We start from the raw sequence: 14,475 nt of genomic DNA on the forward strand, positions 1-14,475 counted from the left end.
CTCTCTCACGTCTATGTTTCTCTCTCTCTCTCTCTCTCTCAAATCAATAAACATATCCTCAGGGGAGGATTAAATAAATGAATTTTTAAAAACATCTATGCTATATAGCCTAGGAACTAATGGAGACTATAGACGTGTATTTTCTAATCAACTGGTTTGTTTTATAGGCATTATGGGCCTCTTATTTCAAGAAGAAACCCATCCTGGTGCAATTTAAATCCATCTTGTCTTGTTTAAGCTTCAAAAAGGAGAAAATTGCACCAGGTTTCCCCTGAATGATTCTTGACTTGTTTTTTCCTCATTAGTTATAGGCATGACTATAATTTGGTCACCATCTTTCCATGACTTCACTGCCCAGGTTTCACACTCCTACTTATGTCTTGGGAAGACCTTATAAAACTCACAGATTATTGTTAGGAGTAAAACAAATCCTTTAGCAACTAGTATATATAATAACGGGGTGAGTATTTGTCTTGCTTGATATGGACTGCTTAAGAAGGACTATCTTTCTTATGGAGATCATGTTTGATTTTTTTAATGTTTTTATTTATTTCAGAGAGAGGAAGGGAGAGGGAGAGAGAGATAGAAACATCAATGATGAGAGGGAATCATTGATCAGCTGCCTCCTGCGCACCCCATACTGGGAATTGAGCCTGAAACCTGGGCATGCGCCCTTGACTGGGAATCACACACACCATGACCTCTTGGTTTCATGGGTGGATGCTTAACCACTAAGCCACACCAGTGGGCTGGAGATCATCTTTTAAAGCACTTCAATTTTATTAGGACACTAGAGGCCCGATGCATGAAATTCGCGCAAGGGGCTTGGCCCCTGCAGCTGTGGCTTCATCTGGAAGGTCGTGCAGAAGGACGTCCGGTCTAATTAGCATATTATGCTTTTATTATTATAGATATCATCTCTTATTTAAAAGCATTTGGGAATTGCCCTGGCTGGTGTTGCCCAGTGATTAAAGCATTGGCCGGCACACCGAAAGGTCACAGGTTCAATCCCGGCCTGGGTAGGGGCAAGTGTGGGAGGCAACTGATCGAATTGATCAATGTGTGTCTCTCTCACATTGATGTTTCTCTCTTTCTCTCTCTCCCCCTCTCTTCCACTCTCTCTAAAAATCAATGGAAAAAAATATCCTGGGGTGAGGATTAACAACTACAATAACAACAACAAAGGAATAACCATAATCGTGGTAGAAGACTTTAAAAATAAATAAATAAAATAAAAGCATTTGGGGATTATTGGAGTGCTTGGACATTTGGGCTGAGAAAGCATACTAATTACAGTTTTTTCTTTGCATGAACCCCCTGGTTTGTTTTATAGAGGATGCGTAACAATGTGCCAAACCAGGAAAATTAATTCCAGGCTATAGGACTGAAACAAAAGGTTTTTAAAATTTAAGAGCAGAGGGACCTTAGGAAGTTTTGCTGCAAATAAGTCAGCATCGCTTTGCTTCTCTGGTTACCGTTCGATGATAAGCAGTTAGTAACTTTGCACAATTTAAGTAGAAGCCTTTTGTGAAAACAAGGAAGGGAAGGAGCAGGGTCTACGTTTCTGAAAACAAGACAATCATAGAAATATTTAGGTCTCCGACTGGCACAGATCTGATCTCTCCAACGTTATGGATATTTGATGAACATCCACCTTCCAGAAAGTTTGGCTTGGCAGGGACCTCAAAAACAGCATGTCAGAGACCCGAATGTCGTCCACCATGACGCCAGCTCTGCCACACCCATAGGCTGTGTTCAAGTGATGGTTGGTAACAAGATAAAAGACTCGAGAATTAGGCCAAATCCTCTGCCTATCCAATATGTAATTGATCCCCCCCCCCCCCACTTAACATGGTTTATCTCAGTGTCATGTAGGACCTCCTCGCCTTTCCTCGTGGTCAGCAATTTTGGCTAATCTTGTGGGCCCTCTTGGTCCTGTGCACGGTGGCTACTTCCCTGTCTTCCCTTTTCAGAGTGAACGCTGTCTGGCAAGACCACGCTGAGCAATTGGTGTCAACTCTACGAGATGGCAGGTTCCCGCTGGCTCACCCTCTGCCCCTCCTATTTCTAGACAAACGAAAGCGACTGCAGGGTTTTCTGTTCCTCAAACACACACCACCGTCTCGTCTGCAGGCCTGTTCACCTTCCATGCCTGCTGCCTTGTCGTTGGCTTCTGCGGATCTTGCAGAAATGGCTGCTCAGAGAGGCCTTCCTTGACCCATAATTACTGTTTCTTTCCTTCTTCACACGGATCACCGGTCCCGTTTATGTGTTATTTGTCTCCACCCACTAGGAAGAAAACATCTGGAGGCACGGACAGGCTCAGCCTTGATCCTGGAAGTACCCCCAACCCCTAGCACACAGGTGTTCCATAAAGGTGTGTCTTACGCTGACTGCGCTGTTCACCCGCCACACCTGCAATGTTCTGGCAGAAGGAACTGCGGTCATTTGGGGCTACCCCATCGGGTTTCGTACAAGACACTTGGAAGCCTCTATCACAGGTTCCCAAACCTGACTGCATATTAGAATCACCTGGGAAACTTAAAAAAAATCACCTTTGCTCAGCCCGGATGGTGTGGCTCAGCAAACAGGTAAAGCAATTTCCTTTGTGGCAGGGGAAGCTCAGCTCAGCCACGTGCAGAAATAACATGGAAAAGCCCATTTATTCATTCCCAAAAGTCTGTTTCCTCCCTAGACCTAACGTTCTTTCATTTCCCGCTGGCGATGTCCAGGCCAGGAAAGGGACTACTTAAATGCAGAGACCCTAATCCGTCCAGATTAGGGCAACCAACTTGAATAACTACTGAGTTAACAAGTTTCCATTCAAGGTTGTCAATAGTGAAGAGGGGCTGGAAAGTTGCGAGTTGAAAGCGGTTTTGCAGTGGATGGTAGGACAGCTACCAACAGGAGAATTGAGGCCTCCTAACACCCAAGGTTAGAAGCAAGCTCAGAGGCGGCCTGGTAGGGGAAAGGCTGGGTCAGGGTTAGAATCCGATGTGGTCCAGGTAAGTCTTCAACCTCGCCTCGCCTCACTTTCCTTACTTATTAGTAAAATAAAGACAAGAGGATCTCCTTTCCGGGGTTAATAGTCTGAAGTTTACATATGAAAAACATTAAGTCAGCACATATGAGGTTGTCAATAAAATTATAACTAATTTGAAATAGCCAGTTGAGCGATTTTCAGATTTGTTTTCGTGAGAAGTTGCAGATCACAGCAGAATGTGAATACAATTTCTCAAAGCATATGGACCAGGAAAGGTTTTTAAGTATCGAATATGACTACAGTGTATTGTATACGAGCACAATGATATCACGAAAAGAACACATCTGTTCACCAAAACAAAGAAAGAACACCCCACCCCACCCCCGCCAAACAAGCTATTGAACTGGTTCATGTGTCGGAATCTTCCCATAATATTTGCTGGCTACTTGTTGATTTGATTTATGTCTGAGGTTGGAACCAGCTGCCATTCTAACCAGACAAGCATCCATAGGCCAGGGCAGAAAAGAACTACTATTCAGATTAGTCGCTGGTTTCCTAGCATCTGCTAACCTTTACAATAATGCTAGAGCTGATAAACGAATGCAATGATTTGGAAACTTTTTTGAAGTGGGCAAATTCTTTCTTAAAAAAAAAAAATATATATATATATATATGCACAAGAAATAAAATATTTACATATATATATATGTATGTATAATTGTTTTAAGAAAGAATTTGCCCCTGGCCTGCACCCTCTCACAATCCGGGACCCCTTGGGGGATGTCGGACTGCTGGTTTCGGCCCAATCCCCACAGGCCAGGCTGAGGGACCCCGCCTGCACGAATCCATGCACCGGGCCTCTAGTATGCATATAAGATCTTTGGTTAATCTATTCCTCCCTCCCCCCTTCCCTCTGAGATTCATCAGTCTGTTCTATGTTTCCATGCCTGTGCATTGAGCATCTGCCCCCCGTGGTCAGTGCACATCATAGCTACCTGTCGAATGGTTACTTAGGCTTTTATATATATATAGATTATATATATATATATATATATATATATATATATATAGATGTTTTTGCATTGTTGGGGTTTTTTTTTGCAGAAGTTCAAGATCTAAAACAAACTAACAAAAAAAGCAGAAGCCCCAAAGGAAAAAACAGAATGAAAGGCTGAGCTCCCTTTCTGTAAGCCCTGGATCCCACCCTGCCTCACCCCTCGAAAGCATCTGGGACATTTGAAAACCTGAAGTCCAGTCCCTCATTCTGCAGATGAGGAAGTTAAATCCTGAAGGGCTGAGGGATGGACATGAGCTTGCCCAGTGAGCATGTGAGATAACCAGCCAGGCCTGTGATTCCTCCGCTCAGCATTTTCTCCCACTCCCCCAGGACTACACACATGTTGCTATTTTTTTTTTCCAGAATAACCCATGGGTTAAATACAGGAGGCAGAACCTTGGCAAAGGGGTCAACTTGGCAGCGGCCAACTCCCTAAAATATTTACCTCCTCAAACTGACAGGTTGACCAGATGTCCGTCCTTGGCCTCCCTTTCCGGTCATGTTCCACGAGGAACCGATTACCTGCTCGTATCGGAAATCATAAACTGGCCTTCACAATGTATCCGACTGTCTTGAAGTAGTTGCCAAATTTAAGAACCAGGAGATTTTGCCTTAAAAATGTGGATTTCTAGCTCCGGTTGGAAAGTGAGAAATTCTAGCAACAGTGAACTCTCGTACGCAATAGGTACCAATCCCAGGAGAGGAGGAGAGGCAGGCACCCTCCAGTTTATCACAGTCCCCACCAGCTCCCGCCAGCTGTGTCCACTACTGTCTGTGTGTGTGTGTGTGTGTGTGTGTGTGTGTAGTGTGACTGTTGCATCTTTAGATTAAAAACCTTTCCGCTTTCCCTCTGAGCTCACAGTGCTGGAGCTGAGGTCTCCATCTGTGATGTGTCCCAGCGAATACCTGCCACACGACCACCTCTGGAAGAGAAGCGGAGGCCGTGCCTGGCTCTGCCTTGCCCTGTCCTTCCAGACAGCTGTTCACTGTGTGTCTGTTGTTGCTGCGGGTGATATTTACACCTTTCTGCTACGGTTCTTTGAATTCCTCAAACAGGACCCCAGGGGAACTCTGATTTATTTCCCAAAGGCAAACACTCGGAAGCCTGAACTGTGGCTCAACGGTTCTCCCCTGGCACCAAGGTCAGAACACACACATTGACTAATGGGTCCCGGATCGGATCGGTTTAGATTTGTGGTGCCAACACCGTGTGCTATGTGTCCTGACCTGACTGGCCAACCCGCCGAGCAGAGAACAGGAGAACGCCGAGAAACAGCCAGACCATTTCAGCACCCAAAAGTAACCTGTTCAGGAAAGTGCTCTTCACCATCGTGACCGGAAACATCACCAGTGCAGACTGTAAGACCCAGAGCACGGAGGCTTCGGCGACCAGCCCCCAGAGCAAAGGACTGTGTCACAGAGACAGGGAATGACCCACCTTCTTAGCACCTGAATAGTAGAATCTCAATGCCGGTCTCTATTAAAAGCTGCCAACCCTCCTACCGAATAACACACATGACAAGGTTATTCCCTAGGGTACTGTCAGTCATGACAAAAGTTGAGCAACAACCTAAGTGACCATCTTGGAGGCCTGGTTAATCAAATTATGGAACATACATACTATGAAATACAATAACATCATTTTTAAAGATCTAAATTACAATTATGTCACATGAAAAAACCAAGGTGCGAAATGATAGAGTATGCTACCATAAAGGCTGGGGGGGGCGGGGGGGGAGGGGGAAGAAAAATGAGTACACACACATACAACTACCTTTTCTTGTATACATGTGAAATATCCCTGAGAGGTAGCATGTGAAATTGAATCACTGGCTTATTCTAAAAAACAGAGGGCACTTGATAATGGGGAATGAGGTTTGGGGGGGCGGGGGGCGCCTCACTGTATATCCTTTGGAATTTTGAACTAAACAACTGTAATTCCTATTCAAAGAAATACCATTAATATTTTTAAAGAGAAACAAAACTAAATGAGAGTTTTTTAAAAATTAATTAAGCCCTTCGCCATCTAGGGGGTATAGAAAAGAGAGTCCCTTGGGACATTCTTGCACCATTTCTATAATTTTGAAAAAATTTTTCAAAACAAGAAGATCATTTTAAAAAAAGAAAGAGCCCTGGCCGGTGTGGCTCAGTTGGTTGGGTGTCATCCTGTGCACCAAAAAGTTGCCAGTTCAATTCCAGGTCAGGGCACATGCCCAGGTTTCTGGTTCGATCCCCAGAAGGGGGCATGCAGGAGGCAGCCCATCCATGTTTCCCTCTTACATCAATGTTCCTCTCCCTCTCTCTCTCTCTCCCTCTCTTTTTTAAAAATCAATTTAAAAACAAGAAACTTCTGCTCTGGGCTAATGAGTCGGATGCCTCCAGTAGAGGCTGTGCAGGAAGGGGAGATGCCAAAGGCAATTTGCTTGCTTCGAATGAAGTCTAATGCTGCCTTGACAGCTGAGGGGGAGTGGAAATCCTTTCTTCGCTCCCATCACAAAATGGGTTTTCTTTTTTTTCTTTTTTTTTTTTATTGACTTCAGATAGGAAGGGGGAGATAGAAACATCAATGATGAGAGAGAATCATTGATCGTTTGCCTCCTGCACGCCCCCTACTGGGGATCGAGCCCACAACCCAACCATGTGCCCTGGACTGGAAGAGAACCTGGGACCCCTTAGTCCAGTGATGGCGAACCTATGACACGCGTGTCAGAGGTGACACGCGAACTCATTTTTTTGGTTGATTTTTCTTTGTTCAATGGCATTTAGATATATAAAATAAATATCAAAAACATAAGTCTTTGTTTTACTATGGTTGCAAATATCAAAAAATTTCTATATGTGACACGGCACCAGAGTTAAGTTAGGGTTTTTCAAAATGCTGACACGCCGAGCTCAAAAGGTTCGCCATCACTGCCTTAGTCCGAAGGCCGCTCTATCCACTGAGCCAAACCAGCTGGGGCGGCAATGCTGTTTCTGAGTGCGCCATCAGAGCAGGCACAGCCTTCTCCAACAGAAAGTGGCCAGCTCTCCCTGTGCTCCTTAAATACACGGGGAGCAGAGAAAATGTCACAGTTCACCGTTTCCTCCAGGCTTCGGCGACCGAGCCGGAAAAATGCTAACCGTGGAGGAAAGGACTTAAATGCGGTTTAGATTTTGGAAAAAATTCTCTTGGCCAACCCCTGGGAAGAGGGGCAGCTCCTGGAGGACTCATCACCAAGTATTTCCTCTGCGTGGGCCCGGCAGGAGCCAAAGGTCAGCCAGGTGGTTTAGCGAGGATCGATGCTTGCGTGAGAAGAGGCAGAAAAGCAGCCTGTGTGTGTCAGTCCTGACTCTCCCTCAACACTTAGCAAATGATCTTTTTTTTTTTTTGAAGCCTGAGTAGCCTCCTCTATACAACAGAACCATAAATGCTGGCCTCACCTACCCTCCTGGGCTGTAGGGGGTGCATGAATACACGCACCCAGAGGCAGCCTCCTCTATGTGTGGGACCTTCAACCAATAAAATAATCTTCTCAGGTGGGAAGGAAGCGGGACTTAACAATCTACAGAAAAGGATATCTTAGATCAGTGATGGCGAACCTTTTGAGCTCTGCGTGTCAGCATTTTGAAAAACCCTAACTTAACTCTGGTGCCGTGTCACATGTAGAAATTTTTTTATATTTGTAGCCATATTAAAACAAAGACTTATATTTTTGATATTTATTTTATATATTTAAATGCCATTTAACAAAGAAAAATCAACCAAAAAAAAAAATGAGTTTGAGTGTCACCTCTGACACGCGTGTCATAGGTTCACCATCACTGCCTTAGAGTCATGCCTAATGATATATAATGAATATAATACTTGCATTTTTTAAAAATATATTTTTTATTGATTTTAGAAAGGAAGAGAGGAGAGAGGTAGAAAACATCAATGATGAGAGAGAATCATGGATCGGCTGCCTCCTACATGCCCCTGACTGGGCATCCAGACCGCAACAGGAATCGAATGGTGACCTCCTGGTTCATGGGTCGACACTCAACCGCTGAGCCAGGCCGGCCGGGCTGAATGTAAGACCTTTACACACATCGCCCGATGGAACGCGCAGGCCATCTGAGGTAGGGTGGCTTTATGGAAATCCCCGAGACAGGCTGGGGACCAAGGCTTCTAGTGACTTGCCAAGGACATGGAGCTACTAAGTGGTAAAGCGAGGCCTGGAAGGCGGAGGCCTACTTCGGAGCCCAGTGTCATGCAACGGAAGGCGATCTTCAGGTAACATCGCGGCTTACAGGCTGGGGGCCCATGGGTGAGGCTGAGCCACTGACTGCGAACAGATTCTCCCTTTTGATTCTCTTTCCCACAGCACAGCCAGAGGACACAGGCTGCACGGCAGCCAGTGCACCGAGAACTCACAGAAGCACAGGCAGAGGCCATGCTGGGGCTCCTGTGGGGATGGGAACTTGCTTCTTGGGGCGGGGGAAGGGATGAGCTGATCTAGCTTTATGCCAGGATTTGCACCGCGGTTTCTCGCCTCTCCCCTGCCCCTGGCAGCAACCTCCCCCAGCCGGGAGCCAGGGCTGCATCTGCCCTTCACCACTGTCCCCGGCAGCCTGCTCTGCTCTGTCAGGGCCTGGCACGGAGCCGCTGAGCCCGGAGCAGGAGGGGGAGTGTGGGGAGGGGGGGAGCGCGTGGCTCCCAGTGGCTGTCAGCCTTCCCAGCTGACTCCACTCGCCGCCCCTCCCTCCCCCCGCCCCGCACACAGCCTCCAGCCTCCCCAACTTTCCATTTCCAGGCCTGTCTGGGGTGGTTCTCGGAAAGGGAGGGCCTCCTCCCACCTCCCGGGGTGCCAGGTCTGCAGCCCGGGGCGGCCGGCAGCGCCACTCGGGCACGGTGCCCGCTGGCCTGGCGGGCCCTGGCTCTCAGGACCATTCAGCCGGCCGGGCGGTAATGGAGAGTTCGGAATGTAGGTCAAGGTGCTCTCGGCAGGGCCCAGGGGAGGATCACCTGACTGGGAGGTTGGTGAGTCAGCGGGAAGGGAAGGGGTGGGAGCCGGAATCTCCAGGCCCACAGCGCCTGGAGGAGGAGGAGGAGGAGGAGGAGGAGGAGGAGGAGGAGGTCAAGTAGTCACTGTCTGGCTGACGGTCAAGGGAAGGAGCTGCTGGAGACGGAAGGAAGGAGGCAGTGACCTCGGGTGACCTCGCTCAGGTGGAGCACACAGGCACCCCAGGGCGGCTGGAGCCACGCCCAGGTCACACTGTCTCTGAGGCTGGAGAGACCTCAGTAACCGCCTCCCGGGCCACAGGGGGACATCCAATGAACAGATCGCTCATCACCCCATCCACCCAGCCCCCCCCTCCCCCCCCTCCAAAGAAACCGAAGCCACTGGTGTATCCTACAAACACAGCCCTCCCCAATAGTCGAGACAATTCGGCTCCTCCCCCCCCACCCCCCACCCCCAGTTAATTTCGAAGATGAAAATGACTAACCCATTTTATTCTACGTCTCCGCACGGCGGGGCCTCCTCTCCTGGGTGCGGCGGTGGCTGCAGGGGCTGGAGCAGCAGCTGCTGGGGCTGAGCCGCACTTCCTCTGGCTCCAGCTGCAGGGTCTTTTCCAGGCCAAAGCGGGGAGTTTCCCCGAACCTCCGGGCCTGGCTCCCCACCTCCCCGCTGCTCACCAGCCCCTGTGGGTAGCGCTTCTGGGACTCCCTGGTTCCATGAGTCAGAGCCAGGCTGGAGACAGACAGCAGGCTGCCTTTATTAACCCAGCCTCCTGCCCTGCTCACCACAGAGGGAAGCTATAATTACTCATTTGGCCTGGCTCTGAGAACCGAGCCAGACAGACGCTTGACTGGAGGCATGGTTCCTGATTCCTGCCTCTACCCAGTGCACCCCGGAATGACAGCCAGGGCCTGGCTGCGTGGCTCAGTGGTTGAGCGTCGACCTGTGAACCAGGAGGTCATGGTTAGATTCCAGGTCAGGGCACACAGGCCTGGGTTGCAGGCTCGATCCCCAGTGGGGGAAGGAGGGCGTACAGGAGGCAGCTGACCCATGATTCTCTCTCATCATTGATGTTTCTCTCTCTTGCCCTCTCCCTTTTTCTCTGGAATCAATAAAAATATATTTATTACCAAAATAATAATAATAATAATAACAGCCAGGGACTCAGGTCTGTTTACACACGTCAGATGTTTTGCATAGGTCATGGGGTGTGTTGGACCCGGACACCGATGTCGATCCTAGAAAAACTGCTCTGTGAACACAGCTGCCAGGAGTGTTTGTTCTGTTTTGTTTTGAAATGCCTCCTGCCTCATGGCTCGTCTTATCAGAGGCAGGCTTGCTCATTGTTGACGTTGGTGTTGAAGAGATAAAAGGAAAAGGCAAAAAAACATTGTCCTGGATCTAAACTGTTTCACACTTCAGGCATGCAGACACAAAACCTCGCTTCCCGCAGACAGGTTTGAAACCCGAAACTTGAAAAAAAGAGTTGGCTTCAAAATGAAAAATAAAACCACAAAATTAAAATCATACAGTCGGTCTTCATTAACTGTTCAATTTCATATTCACTGGTTCATTTCCTTCCTTCCTTCCTTCCTTCCTTCCTTCCTTCCTTCCTTCCTTCCTGAAAGCATACATTTATTCCATTCATTCAACAAATACTTGTTGAGTTGCTTCTTTGTGTCAGCCACAGTTTTAGGCACTAGGAGTACATAAGTGCTAAACCAATTAAAGACACAGACAGAAGGAAGCAGGCAAATATTCCTGCCTCCTGAGTCAGTCATAGACACAATGATAAGTAAATGATATGTTAGAAATAAGTGTGATCAGAGGGAAAAATAGAGCCGGGTTAAGGGAATTGTTGGTAAAGAAGGAATTCATCAACATCTCCCGACACTGGAGAGCAATTTGTAGGTAAGATTTCTCCCACAGTGGGAGCTCAGAAAAGTCTGTATAATGATTACTAGCACATTCTAAGCAATCACAAGTGAAATGAGTTACATTTGACTGGAGTAAAATTATAAAAACCCTCTAAGCTTTGTTTACAACCAAAATGTAGGTGCATTTTAAACATATTTGATAGACGATGGAAAGTGGAAGTGCTGTGGCCTTTGACCTTGCCCCCCAATGATGGGCAGGTAAAGGCACCTAAAAAAGATTGGTAAGGGCTTGGGGGTCAGGTACCAGGGTTCAGATCCTGGCTGCCTCATTTACCACGTGTGTGATTCTGGGAAAGATACTGAATTTCAGTTCCCCATCATTTTCTGTTGTCGTTTTGTCCGGGAATTGAATCAGCAAACCTTCGGTGCATGGGATGACACCCAACCAACTGAGCCACACCAGCCAGGGCTCCCCATCTTTTATATGGGGGTAATATAGAGCTTCCTTGTAGGGTTTCTGGAATGATTACATGAGCTAATAAAAGTAATGATGGTAGTTAGCATAGGACCGGGCACTTAGTAAGCACGCAATAAATGTTACCTATTGTGATTGTTGTTATGATGATGACAATGATGAGGTGTCAAGCACTGTGTTGGGCACTGGGGACCCAGAGCTGAACAAGACCAGGACCTGGTCCCCCTTGGGAGAGGTTTTGCAATCCTGGGTTTCATTACATCTCAGGGCCCCCTTCCTTGCAGGGTGCTCCCCACAGCCCCAGCGACCAATGACAACCCACTTGGATAGCCACGGAAAAGGAACAGACCAGCGCTGGCTGGGTAGCTCAGTTGGTTAGAGTGTCATTCCCATCGGCCAAGGTTGCAGGTTCGATCCCCAGTCAGGGCACATACCAGAACCAACCAATGAATCCATAAAAAAGTGGAACAACAAATCCATGTTTCTCTCTCTTTTTTAAAAAATCAATTTTTTTAAAAAAGGAACAGACCACAATGAGACAATGAGGTACTATTTAGTAACCTCACAGTTGGAAAAAAAATAAGAAATCTGAAAATGCCAGGTGTTGTATATGCCAGGACCTGTATGTTTGTTGGTGGTGGGATTATAAATTCCTACATCCACATTGTTCTCCAGGAGACCCGTGCAAGAATGCTCAGCTCAGCACATCCAAAATGGTGGAAAGCTGATCACGACTCAAATGTTCATTGCCAGGAGAATAAATAAACACTTGTGGAACATACTAGAGAGAACTAGAATATCACAGTGAAAACATATGGACCAACACGCTATGCTACGGAATGGATGATCGTCACCAATATAATAGTATAAGAAAAAGGTATATTCCAGAAGGCGACAGACAGCAGAACATTCTCTTCAGGTAAAAACAACAAAATCTAAACACTATGCCTTTCAGGAAAATATGTTAAATACAATTATTATTATTATTATTTTAGAAAAGCAAAAGCATGTTAACTAGATTTTCACGATGGAGTGAGGGACTCCCTAGCTCGTTTTGTTCAGTGGATAGAGCGCCGGCCTGCAGACTGAAGGGTCCCAGGTTCAGTTCTGGTCAAGGGCACATGCCCGGGGTTGTGGGCTCGATCCCCAGTGGGAGGAGGCAGCCAATCAATGATTCTCTCTCATCATTGATATTTCCATCTCCCTCCCACCTTCTCTCTCTCTCTCTTTCCCTTCCTCTCTAAAACCAATAATAATCATAAAAAAAGAGATACAGTAAGGGATGCCAATGGATGGGAAAGGCAGAACCACCTGGGAAGAATTGAGTGGCAACAACAACAAAACAGCCAGATGCACGCTGAGCAAGGTCCAGCTGAAGGGGAAAGAATGTCATGAATCAAAGATGATGAGTCATCCTGTGTCCTTGGATTCGAGACAAAGGAAAACAAAACTCTTCCCTTGGGACTGGCAGGAAACACACCTCGGAAGGGTGTGGGCATGTCAGGAGTGAGGGGGGAGAGAAGATGCGGGAGAGGGCGGGGGGGGGGGGGGGGGGGGGGGAGGGGGGTGTCCCCATGAGGACTGGGCAGAGTTGACCCTGCAAGTGGAGACCCCTTCATCGGTCACCTGCTATCCTGTAGGCTCAGAACCTGGGGTCAGAGGGTGGGGGTCGGGGTCATGCCCTGTTCAGATCCTGGTCTCTCTATGCGGCGGCTGGCTGGCCCTCAGGGCCCTCTCCCTGGGTCTTGCCAGGCCTGGCGCTGCCACTTCCCCAGGACAGACCTCCAGTTCTGCGTGCGGTATTGTCAGACAGGATCAGCCTGCCCCGCCCACCTGGCCCTGACCAGGTGATGCTGGGTGTGTGCAGACAATCCCCTTCTAGCTGGGAGTTCTGGGCACCGCCCAGAGATGGCTGGTCACTGAGCCCACAGTCTTAGCGCTTCCTCTCTCCTGCTCTGGGTGGGGCCGAGGGGGCGTGCTCTCGGGCAGCTGGGCTGCTTATGGTGGTGGCCACAGGCCGTGGACCACAGGCTGGGGCCCCTGAGGCTGGCAGCAGGCAGAGGAACGCTTGGTCCGGCCCAGTTCAGGGACTGACATCACGGACAGAACAAAGTGAGCCTCTCAGAGGCACCTGAAGGGCGGTCCCACCTCTCTGTGCTCCTGCCAGTGGGGTCGGGGCTTTCAGGGTTCTGGGAGCTGCTGACATGGCCCTCATCTCACCCTCACCCCCACGCCCAGGACAGTCACTGGTGCCTCCAGAAACCGGAGTCAGACAGACTCCAGATGAGGTCGGAGCTGGGCAGTTTCTAGCTCAATCCTCTAAACCTCAGCCTTCGGTCCATACAGTTGGGACAATCCTATGGCCTTTGCCTGACTACAGGCATTCGAGGGGACCACATGACATAACAGGGACCCCAATGCTTCTCCAACAGAAAGGTGCAGCCTGGCCGGCGAGGCTCCAGAGGTTGAGTAACAACCCACGACCCAGGAGGTCACAGTTCGATTCCAGGTCAGGGCACATGCCTGGGTGGCGGGCTCCATCCCCAGTGTGGGGCGTGCAGGAGGCAGCCAATGAACGACTCTCTCTCATCACTGATGTTTCCACCTCTTTCTCCCTCTCCCTTCTTCTCTGTAATCAATAAAAATATATTTATAAAAAGCATATAAGCCCCCAGAGGGCAGGAACCGTGTGCGATGCCTTCTCTGCTGTACTCCCACGATCAAGGCCAGGGCCTGGCACATAGTAGGTGCTCAATAAAATTATTTTTTTTAAATACATTTTTATTGATTTCAGAGAGGAAGGGAGAGAGAAAGAGAGATAGAAACATCAGCGACGAGAGAGAATCATTGATCAACTGTCTTCTGCACTCCCCCTACTGGGGACTGAGCCCGAAATCCCGGCATGTGCCCTTGACCGGAATCGAACCCAGGACCCTTCAGTCTGCAGGCCAACGTTCTGTCCACTGAGCCATACCGGCTAGGGCAATAAAATTATTTCTTGAGTGAATGGAGCATTACAGAGTAGAGTAACAATGATGATGATGATGATGAACATTAATTGCATCTTCACTGTGTACCAGGCACAGTGCTAAAGGCTTCGCAGG

The 14,475-nt window shown here is 48.2% G+C and overlaps 1 protein-coding gene across 5 annotated transcripts in view; it reads right to left on the reverse strand.

Moving 5' to 3' along the window:
- Window positions 1-14,475, reverse strand: part of CHD9 (chromodomain helicase DNA binding protein 9) — a 156,470-nt gene that overhangs the window by 114,911 nt on the left and 27,084 nt on the right. For 4 of the 5 annotated variants that reach the window (XR_011468871.1, XM_070398146.1, XM_070398145.1 and 1 more), the window contains exon 1: window positions 9,507-9,582. The exons of the other annotated variant lie outside the window; for it this stretch is intronic. The gene's annotated coding sequence lies outside the window, so the exon portion shown is untranslated. Of the gene's footprint in view, window positions 1-9,506; window positions 9,583-14,475 lie in introns of those variants that run through there. 5 annotated transcript variants of the gene reach the window in all.

The sequence above is a fragment of the Myotis yumanensis genome, unplaced genomic scaffold, assembly GCF_028538775.1.
Source record: "Myotis yumanensis isolate MYYU_CA2020_CCGP unplaced genomic scaffold, mMyoYum1.0.hap1 SCAF_18, whole genome shotgun sequence".
Classification (NCBI taxonomy): domain Eukaryota; kingdom Metazoa; phylum Chordata; class Mammalia; order Chiroptera; family Vespertilionidae; genus Myotis; species Myotis yumanensis.